The sequence below is a fragment of the Coregonus lavaretus genome (assembly GCF_964263955.1).
Source record: "Coregonus lavaretus genome assembly, chromosome: 15".
NCBI lineage: Eukaryota > Metazoa > Chordata > Actinopteri > Salmoniformes > Salmonidae > Coregonus > Coregonus lavaretus.
Window position 1 is genome coordinate 45532728 of NC_140002.1, and position 11154 is coordinate 45543881.

Below are 11154 nucleotides of genomic sequence, written 5' to 3' on the forward strand. Positions count from 1 at the left end.
CTATTCAACCATGCCAATTAAAAATAACCTAATCATTTATGAGGAGGTATTCGGGTAAACACTCATTATGTCATGAAGATTTATTTTATTTTAAAAATGTTATACAATATACAGTGAGGGAAAATAGTATTTGATCCCCTGCTGATTACATTTGCCCACTGACAAAGACATGATCAGTCTATAATGTTAATGGTAGGTTTATTTGAACAGTGAGAGACAGAATAACAACAAAAAAATCCAGAAAAACGCATGTCAAAAATGTTATAAATTGATTTGCATTTTAATGAGGGAAATAAGTATTTGACCCCTCTGCAAAACATGACTTAGTACTTGGTGGCAAAACCCTTGTTGGCAATCACAGAGGTCAGACGTTTCTTGTAGTTGGCCACCAGGTTTGCACACATCTCAGGAGGGATTTTGTCCCACTCCTCTTTGCAGATCTTCTCCAAGTCATTAATGTTTCGAGGCTGACGTTTGGCAACTCGAACCTTCAGCTCCCTCCACAGATTTTCTATGGGATTAAGGTCTGGAGACTGGCTAGGCCACTCCAGGACCTTAATGTGCTTCTTCTTGAGCCACTCCTTTGTTGCCTTGGATGTGTGTTTTGGGTCATTGTCATGCTGGAATACCCATCCATGACCCATTTTCAATGCCCTGGCTAAGGGAAGGAGGTTCTCACCCAAGATTTGACGGTACACGGCCCCGTCCATCGTCCCTTTGATGCGGTGAAGTTGTCCTGTCCCCTTAGCAGAAAAACACCCCCAAAGCATAATATTTCAACCTCCATTTTTGACGGTGGGGATGGTGTTCTTGGGGTCATAGGCAGCATTCCTCCTCCTCCAAACACGGCGAGTTGAGTTGATGCCAAAGAGCTCGATTTTGGTCTCATCTGACCACAACACTTTCACCCAGTTCTCCTCTGAATCATTCAGATGTTCATTGGCAAACTTCAGACGGGCCTGTATATGTGCTTTCTTGAGCAGGGGGACCTTGCGGGCGCTGCAGGATTTCAGTCCTTCACGGCGTAGTGTGTTTACCAATTGTTTTCTTGGTGACTATGGTCCCAGCTTTTGTCACCTTCTCACCAAGCTACTTGGCGATGGTCTTGAAGCCCATTCCAGCCTTGTGTAGGTCTACAATCTTGTCCCTGACATCCTTGGAGAGCTCTTTGGTCTTGGCCATGGTGGAGAGTTTGGAATCTGATTGATTGATTGCTTCTGTGGACAGGTGTCTTTTATACAGGTAACAAGCTGAGATTAGGAGCACTCCCTTTAAGAGTGTGCTCCTAATCTCAGCTTGTTACCTGTATAAAATACACCTGGGAGCCAGAAATCTTTCTGATTGAGAGGGGGTCAAATACTTATTTCCCTCATTAAAATGCAAATCAATTTATAACATTTTTGACATGCATTTTTCTGGATTTTTTTGTTGTTATTCTGTCTCTCACTGTTCAAATAAACCTACCATTAAAATTATAGACTGATCATTTCTTTGTCAGCGGGCAAACGTACAAAATCAGCAGGGGATCAAATACTTTTTTTCCCTCACTGTATATATATTTTTAAGTATGTGCTCTTTGTGTTGTCTTGTTTATTTGTTTTGTCAGAATTGTGGAATGTGGGATCAGGTAAGGATGGACCATGGGAATGAGTTTCACCTCACTCTTTTTGTTCAACAGTAACTGTCAGTTTACAGGAACAACCTGGACAGACCACCTTACCTGCAAACCAAATCAACAAAAGTAGGTTGTTATGCACTGCACCAATGCTGCATCATTACATGACTACACATACACTCGGGTCACAGGACATGGGGCTACTTGTAGTGGGGTAGTATTTGATACATATGATATTATTATTATTATTATATTATTATATTATAAATATCTCACGTGCGACCCGTAATAAGACTAATTAATTAGCCCATTAAATGAATTTGTGGAACAGCCTACCTGTCCATGTGATGGAATCAGTGACATTCAATGACATTCGATAAAATGACTTGCTTAGTTAGGGGGTCTTGTTAGACTTCACTCCATGTCTTCTGGGCCTGTTTACTTTTTCTCTTGTTTGATGTTAAAGACAACTGTTAACTACAATTAACCCGTACTGTTTTTCAACATTTGTTTATGTAAACTTGTTTGTGACATTAAATGTTTAATAGGGGTTAATTGTGTTTTACTCATCTTGCTAATTGCACACCCCTAATGTTAGTGTTTTCTGAACATTGCCAGTTTTTTTTATAAAACATAATTTGTTAATGTACTGTCTCTGTGTGTGTGTGTGTTTATTACACTTGCATGTCTGTCATTGCAAAGCTCTACATTTGTATTGAATTTAACATTCAAATATACTCCAGGCTTAATTCCTGCTCATTACTGCCATCAAGTGGAATGTAACGGGGCTACTACATACAATTGAACTTTGTTTGTATCCATCAAAGCACATACATTGTATTTATTTGTTTATAAATACAGTTGAGTTTTAGGTCTGCATAGATGAATGAAAACGGTAAAACATTTTCTGAATCATTTTGTGTACTTTGGCACAAAAACTGTTTTGAGGAGTCTGAATCAGAATGACAGGGTCTGTGTCCCGTTATAGGACAGATGCACTTGTCTCATGAAAACACTGCGGTTGCACATATTGTACAGCATGATATATAGGCTAAGTTCCATGATATATAGGCTACATTCCATGATATATAGGCTACATTCCATGATATATAGGCTACATTCCATAATATATAGGCTACATTCCATTATATATAGGCTATGTTCCATGATATTCCCCATAATCAAATGTCATAAATAGATACAACAATATAAAGACAAATCATCTCCACAATAATTTATTACATGGGCCTTATAATGAGTAGTCGAACAGGGGTCCGGTCCTCAGTGCTGAAATAGCAGCTGCATCTGCTGACTACATGCACAAGATGGACCTGATCAGTGATCCTAGATAAGCAATAAATATTTATTGAAAATTAAATACAGAAATATCTATTTTACATAAGTATTCACACCCCTGAGTCAATAAATGTTAAAATCACATTTGGCAGTGATTACAGCTGTGAGTCTTTCTGGGTAAGTCTCTAAGAGCTTTGTACACCTGGATTGTAAAATATATCTTTTTTAAATTCTTCAAGCTCTGTCAAGTTAGTTGTTGATCATTGCTAGACAGCCATTTTCAAGTCTTGTCATGTACTGTACAGTATTTTCAAGCCGATTTAAGTCAAAACTGTAACTAGGCCACTCAGGAACTTTCAATGTCGTCTTGGTAAGCAACTCCAGTGTATATTTGGCCATGTGTTTTAGGTTATTGTCCTGCTGAAAGGTGAATTTGCTTCCCAGTGTCTGTTGGAAAGCAGACTAAACTAGGTGTTCCTCTAGGATTTTGCCTGTGCTTAGCTATATTCAGTTTCTTTATATCCTAGACCCAACTCGATCCCGCTTTAAATGACGTTCAGCTTATAAAGGCTTCATAAAGCCTACATAAATATGTTACAAAGCATCTATAACCATATGTCATGATTTATAAAGGGTTCATAAATGTGGCATAACTGTGTGACATAATCACCAATGTCAAATGTGGCATAACCCACTATGTCGAACATGATATAAACATGTGATTTATAAAGGGTGACATGTTATGCTGAAGGATGACATATGCTCAGTGATGTCATGTTAGTCACATTACACCTAATCTTGTTCCCAGACACTTCCGCCCAAATGCTCGCACGGTCTGGTGGACCAATGCATCAAACTTGGCCTTCATTAGTTAGGGTTAGGTTTAAAATCAAATTTAAGAAGATAAATTGTGGAAATGGGCAGGGTTTAGCAACAATTATGACTTTTTGACTGTGTTATGTAGTGACAATGACAAATACTTTACTCAGTAAGGTCACTCCTATAGAGTTCTATGGTTACTCCCACTAAGGCCAACTTTGAAAGGTTGATATCCCAGGCTTATATGCGCTGTGTGTACAATATCCTGGGGATGACGTTACACCAAGAAACACTTTCCTTGATGAAAGCCCCCAACCTAAAGAAATTGAAAGTGTCTTTCTTCTGGAACCAAGTTACATGTTCCTCAGTACACAAACATGCACACAACAAAAACAAGCCATACTGGGCCCAGTCAGGTCTTTGACAAATTCACCCACTCCCCCGCTGAAAGATCAGCAACGAAATGTTGGCACCATTGTAAAAGGTTATGATCAAGCCCTGGTCTCCAGCATGGGAACAGAAGAGGCATACCTTGTACGGTAGTCTCAGATTGGACTACTCCAAATCATCTTGGTTCTGACACACACACACAAATGCAAGCTTTGCAGGTCCATCCTCTCACACCCTACAGTAACCTGTGGCTCATGAGAGAACCTTCATAAATCAGCAAAACGTTAATAACCTATTTATTGACACTTTATTTACTGTCCTGTAATACTTGGTTGAAGTGAGACACCTTAAGGTGATTCATAACACATCCATAAAGGCTTAATGATGTAAACACAAATGTATTAACACTTAGGGAATTATCACTAACAGCTAAAACAAATAAACATTAAAGACATGTTTAAACCATACATTTCCTTTTATTTGTACATTTTTAAAACAACACAAATACATGAAGTTTCAAAAAGTCCAGCAATGCAATTACATTGAACATTACACAGGGCTGTGAAAAGTGTAGCTTGCTAATTGCCCAACATCAGTGCCCGACCTCTAATGCTCTTGTGGCTGAATGGAAGCAAGTCACTGCAGCAATGTTCCAACATCTAGTGGAAAGCCTTCCCAGAAGAGTGGAGGCTGTTATAGCAGCAAAGGGGGGACCAACTCCATGTTATTGCCCATGATTTTGGAATGAGATGTTCAGGTGTCCACATACTTTTGGTCATGTAGTATAGCTCTCATAGGCTGTATGACATTAGAATTTTGGTGGGTGCTATGCTGGCTCAAAGGTTCCAATTATGAATGTCATGGTACTTTTTGTGCCAAATTGGAGAATAGTTTGCCTCACTATGGCTCTGCCCCTACCTATACCCACTCAGTGTAATATTTATGTTGCTGCTAATGTATTTAAGAATGGTTCACAGACACAGATTGAGCCTAGTCCTAGACTAAAAAAGCAAGCTCAATGGAGATTATTCACTGAAAGTGCTTTTTAGTCTAGGACTGGGCATAATCTGTCAGGGAAACCTGCCCATACTGTACCACCCTTTACTTTAATCTAGTTGTTTTCTAGACATCTCCTGGTGCAATGTATATAGTGTTGCATATTGTTGTATCTGTTTTTGCCATTTTACGGTTGTATTGCTCGCTTCTTGAGAGTATAGGTTCCTTGAACTAACACTACATTTAACACGTGTTCTAGTAGAGATACATCTATAATATGACTTGAACTTTCTACTTTTTTATCTCTGTCAGTATGACATCTAGTGGCCTTTTTGGGTACTTAAATTATCCAATGGTGTCTGATTAACTCTTGCTCTTTCTGTGGCCATGTCTGCCCACTATTGTTTGTGGAGATATACTTGAAAACAGAAGGTCAAGATTGAATGCATTGAGTTGCACACTCTACAAGTTATCTTGGCTACTAGGCAGTATATCTACACAGAACAAAAATATAAATGCAACATGTGAAGTGTTGGTCCCATGTTTCATGAGCTGAAATAAAAGATCCCAGAAAAGTTCCACACGCACAAAAAGCTTATTTCTCAAAAAAATTCTGTGCACAAATTTGGTCACATCCCTGTTAGTGAGCATTTCTTCTTCGTCAAGATAATCCATTCATCTGACAGGTGTGGCATATCAAGAAGCTGATTAAACAGCATGATCATTAGGGTCATGGTCCTGTTGGAAGGTGAACCTTTGCCCCAGTCTCATTAAACTACAGTCAGTGTGCGTGTGCGTGTGTGTGTGTGTGTGTGTGTGTGTGTGTGTGTGTGTGTGTGTGTGTGTGTGTGTGTGTGTGTGTGTGTGTGTGTGTGTGTGTGTGTGCGTGTGTTTGGGCCGTCCTGCTGCAGACAATCCCCTACGCCTCACTGCACAGCATTTCCCCTCCAAAGTCCCTCAAACTGCCGCTCAAGACACTCACACATGGAGGCACTACAAAGTCTGCCTGTCCAGCACCAGGAGAAGGAAGCAGAGGAGGTTGACAAAGAACGTGTTTAGCTTGTGACACAACCCTGTGTGTTGCGCCATGCTTTGGTGAGTACCATACGCTCAAGCACTATCGAGCACATCTGCAGTAATTACTGACTGACTGACTGACTTGACAGGTGACCTGCCATGATACTATGCCTTTAGGGGTGGAAATGCATATTGGTTATGAATATTAATAAGTTGTCAGTCTTTTCTTGCAGTTTTTGTCCTCTTGTAAAACTTGTTTTTATTTTGTTGTTCAACCACTACCAAAACTTCAATAAAATAGATAACCATTACACATCGTCCTATGTCTTTTCTTGCCGTTTTTTTCCTTCAGTTAAACTGTAAAGGAGTGTATGTTCAAACAATATGTTGCTAGCATACAATAGCTGGCGTCAATCTTCGGCAAGAAAGATGTCCAGTTCCAGTTATGATGTTGGCAAATAATGTTAAATACTGTTTGTGTGTGTCGTTTCTGAAAGTACAGAATAAAGAGGAACTATTAGTAATTAGAATACAATATCAAGATACAGCAATAAAACAATATTACAATGACGTAACATAATAACACTGCTATGAAAATGATAAGTTGCATTGACAAAATCACAATTATGAATGATATAAGACACAGTAAGAAACAGTAACTGAAGAGCTTCGACAAGGGCTCCACAAGGAGACAGGCCAAATGAATACACAGGCCATAGTCATGATAAGGCCAGGGCAGCTTCAAAGGATACAACACAAGCTAATACTTTTCTGAAGCCATTAGCATTGTTTAACAGAGCTAAAAAAAAAATGTAGCTAGCTACATAAGCACAATTGAGTATAACACCATAAAGGTTATGAAATTAGTACCTCGCGTGGCCACGGTTTTAAAGGAATACACACAGAATACATTATGCTCCATATATACATACTGTATATATGGTGTGCTACAGTAAAAACAACATAACAAGGTATACAGAAACTATTATTATGATGTAATAAGGCACTTACTTTGATAGGAACGCACACATGTCCAAAGTTATTATTAGTAAGGAAAACAACAATGAAGGCAATGTGATGAGTGTGATAGAAGGAGTCAGGTGCAGGAGGGTAAATCACCGAATAAAGAGTTTATTCCATCGTACACAAATGCGCTGGATAGCTGTCAACGCGTGCTGTAGGTGGGTGCAGTGGTGGAATCAAATGCAGGACACCGACGGATAGTCCAACAGACTTTAGTAATCGCCAAACACGGAAATAGGACAACTCTTGCCCGAAGGCGAAATACGCACGAAGGCGCACAAAACAAAAGCGCACAAAACAGGTGCGTAATACTCCAACGCAGTGGAGGGAAGCTCAACCGAGCGAAATACAAGAATGAAGCCCTACACACGACTGACCAAAATCAATAACACACAACACTAGACAAACACAACGAGAAACGTATAGAACACTAATTAGGCTAAACGAGAACAGGTGTGACAACAAACAGACAAAAGCAAACGAACATGAAACATACAACGGTGGCAGCTAGTATTCCGGAGACAACGAACGCCGAAGCCTGCCCGAACAAGGGAGAGAGGCAGCCTCGGCCGAAACCGTGACAGTACCCCCCCCTTGACGCGCGGCTCCAGACGTGCGCCGACTCCGGCCTCGGGGACGACCCGGAGGACGCGGAGCAGGGTGCGTCGGGTGCCCACGATGGAATTCCGTCAGGAGAGACGGGTCCAAAATGTCTCTCCTCGGCACCCAGCACCGCTCCTCCGGACCGTACCCTTCCCACTCCACTAGATACTGGAGACCCCCCATCCGACGTCTCGAATCCAAGATGCACCTCACAGTGTATGCCGGTGCCCCCTCGATGTCCAATGGGGGCGGAGGAGTCTCCCTGATCTCACTTTCTTGGAGTGGGCCAGCTACCACCGGCCTGAGAAGGGACACATGGAACGAGGGGTTAATACTTTTATATTCAACAGGCAGTTGTAATTTGTAACACACCTCGTTCAACCTTCCCAGGACTTTAAAGGGCCCTACAAACTGCCGACCCAGTTTCCGACAGGGCAGGCGGAGGGGCAGGTTTCTGGTAGAGAGCCAGACTCGATCACCAGGTGCGTACACCGGTCCCTCACTGCGGTGGAGATCGGCGCTCGCCTTATGACGTCGGAGGGCCCGCTGCAGGTGGACGTGTGCAGCGTTCCATGTCTCCTCCGAGCGCCGCGCCCACTCATCCACCGCAGGAGCCTCGATCTGGCTCTGCTGCCAAGGTGCCAGAACCGGCTGGTACCCTAACACACATTGGAAAGGGGTTAGGTTAGTGGAGGAATGGCGTAGGGAATTCTGGGCCATTTCGGCCCAGGGAACGTACCTTGCCCACTCCTCCGGCCGGTCCTGGCAGTATGTTCTAAGAAACCTACCCACATCCTGGTTCACACGTTCCACCTGCCCATTACTCTCCGGGTGGTAACCCGAGGTGAGGCTCACCGAGACCCCCAACCGCTCCATAAAGGCTCTCCAGACCCTGGAGGTAAATTGGGGACCCCGATCAGACACAATATCCTCGGGTACCCCGTAGTGCCGGAACACATGGGTGAATAGTGCTTCGGCGGTTTGCAGGGCAGTAGGAAGGCCCGGCATGGGGAGCAAACGACAGGCCTTAGAAAACCGGTCCACAACGACCAGTATAGTGGTGTTCCCCTGTGAAGGAGGAAGGTCAGTAAGGAAATCCACCGAGAGGTGAGACCATGGTCGTTGTGGAACGGGCAGGGGTAGTAACTTACCCCTAGGCAGATGTCTAGGCGCCTTACACTGGGCGCACACCGAGCAGGAGGAAACATAAACCCTCACATCCTTCGCCAACGTGGGCCACCAGTACTTGGCACTAAGACAGTGCACTGTCCGGCCGATACCAGGATGTCCAGAGGAGGGTGACGTGTGAGCCCAATAGATCAATCGATCCCGAACCTCGAGCGGAACGTACTTCCGACCCTCAGGGCATTGCGGTGGACTAGGGTCGGTGCGTAACGCCCGCTCGAGTTCAGCATCGACCTCCCACACTACCGGTGCCACCAGACACGACTCCGGCAGTATGGGAGTGGGCTCCACGGACCTCTCCTCCGTGTCATACCGCCGAGACAGCGCATCTGCCTTACCGTTCTGTGACCCAGGGATGTACGTGATCTTAAATGTAAACCTGGTCAAGAACATGTTCCATCTTGCCTGGCGAGGGTTCAGCCTCCTCGCTGCCCGGATGTACTCCAGGTTACGGTGGTCCGTCAAAATGAGGAAAGGGTGTTGAGCCCCCTCAAGCCAGTGCCTCCACACCTTTAGGGCCTGTACCACGGCTAACAGCTCCCTGTCCCCTACGTCATAGTTCCGCTCCGCCGGACTGAGCTTCTTAGAATAAAAAGCACAGGGGCGGAGTTTAGGTGGCGCGCCCGACCGTTGTGAAAGCACGGCTCCTAGACCGGCCTCTGACGCGTCCACCTCTACCTGGAACGGCAAAGAGGGATCCGGATGCGCCAGCACCAGGGCCGAGGTAAACAGGTCCTTCAGCCTCCCAAACGCCCTGTCCGCCTCGGCCGACCACTGCAGACGCACCGGACCCCCCTTCAAAAGAGACGTGATGGGAGCTGCCACCTGTCCAAAACCCCGGATAAACCTCCGGTAGTAATTCGCAAACCCCAAAAACTGCTGCACCTCCTTCACAGTGGTTGGTGTTTGCCAATTACGCACGGCCGACACCCGGTCTACCTCCATCTTCACCCCTGACGCAGACAACTGATACCCCAAAAAGGAGACCGACTCCTGGAAAAACAGACACTTCTCTGCCTTAACATACAGGTCGTGCTCCACCAGCCTCCGCAACACTCTGCGCACCAGAGCCACATGCTCGACACGGGTAGGCGAGTACACGAGAATGTCATCTATGTACACAACCACCCCCTGCCCCTGCATGTCCCTGAAGATCTCATCCACGAATGATTGGAAAACTGACGGAGCGTTCATCAACCCGTATGGCATGACCAGATACTCGTAATGGCCCGAGGTGGTACTAAAGGCTGTCTTCCATTCATCGCCCTCCCTGATGCGCACCAAGTTGTACGCGCTCCTGAGATCTAATTTAGTGAAGAAACGCGCCCCATGCAATGACTCAGTCATGGTCGCAATCAGCGGGAGTGGATAACTGTACTTCACCGTAATCTGATTGAGACCACGGTAATCGATGCACGGGCGCAAACCACCATCCTTTTTCTTCACAAAAAAGAAACTCGAGGACGCAGGGGAAGTGGAAGGCCGTATGTATCCTTGTCTCAGAGATTCCTCTATGTAAGTCTCCATAGCTTTCTTCTCCTCTTGAGACAGAGGATACACATGGCTCCGTGGGAGCGCAGCTCCTGCCTGGAGGTCTATCGCACAATCTCCCTGCCTATGGGGCGGCAACTGCGTCGCCCTCGACTTACTAAACGCAATAGCCAAATCCCCATACTCAGGGGGAACGTGCAATGCGGGCACCTGGTTTGGACTCTCCACCGAGGTAGCCCCTACGGAAACGCCTAAACATCTACCCACACACTGGGCAGACCACTCCATCAGAGCCCTCTCCTGCCACGAAATAGATGGGTTATGGGTACTCAACCAGGGCATGCCCAGCACCACCGGATACGCAGGAGAGTCAATCAGAAATAGCTGAATCATCTCCTGATGACCCCCCTGCGCACACATCCTAAGTGGCGCAGTGACCTCCCTGATCAAGCCCGCACCCAACGGACGGCTATCTAGGGCATGAACGGGGAAAGGGACATCAACAGGAAGAAGGGGAATCCCTAAAGCTAAACAAAACTTCTTATCAATAAAATTCCCAGCCGCGCCTGAATCTACCAGCGCCTTATGCTGGGAATGAGGTGCTACCTGTGGAAAACGCACAGGTATACAGAAATGTGCAACAGAGAGCTCTGGGTGAGTGGGGCGCCTACTCACCTGGAAGGAATCCCCAGTGCGGGACCTGTCGTCCTCTCCCCTAG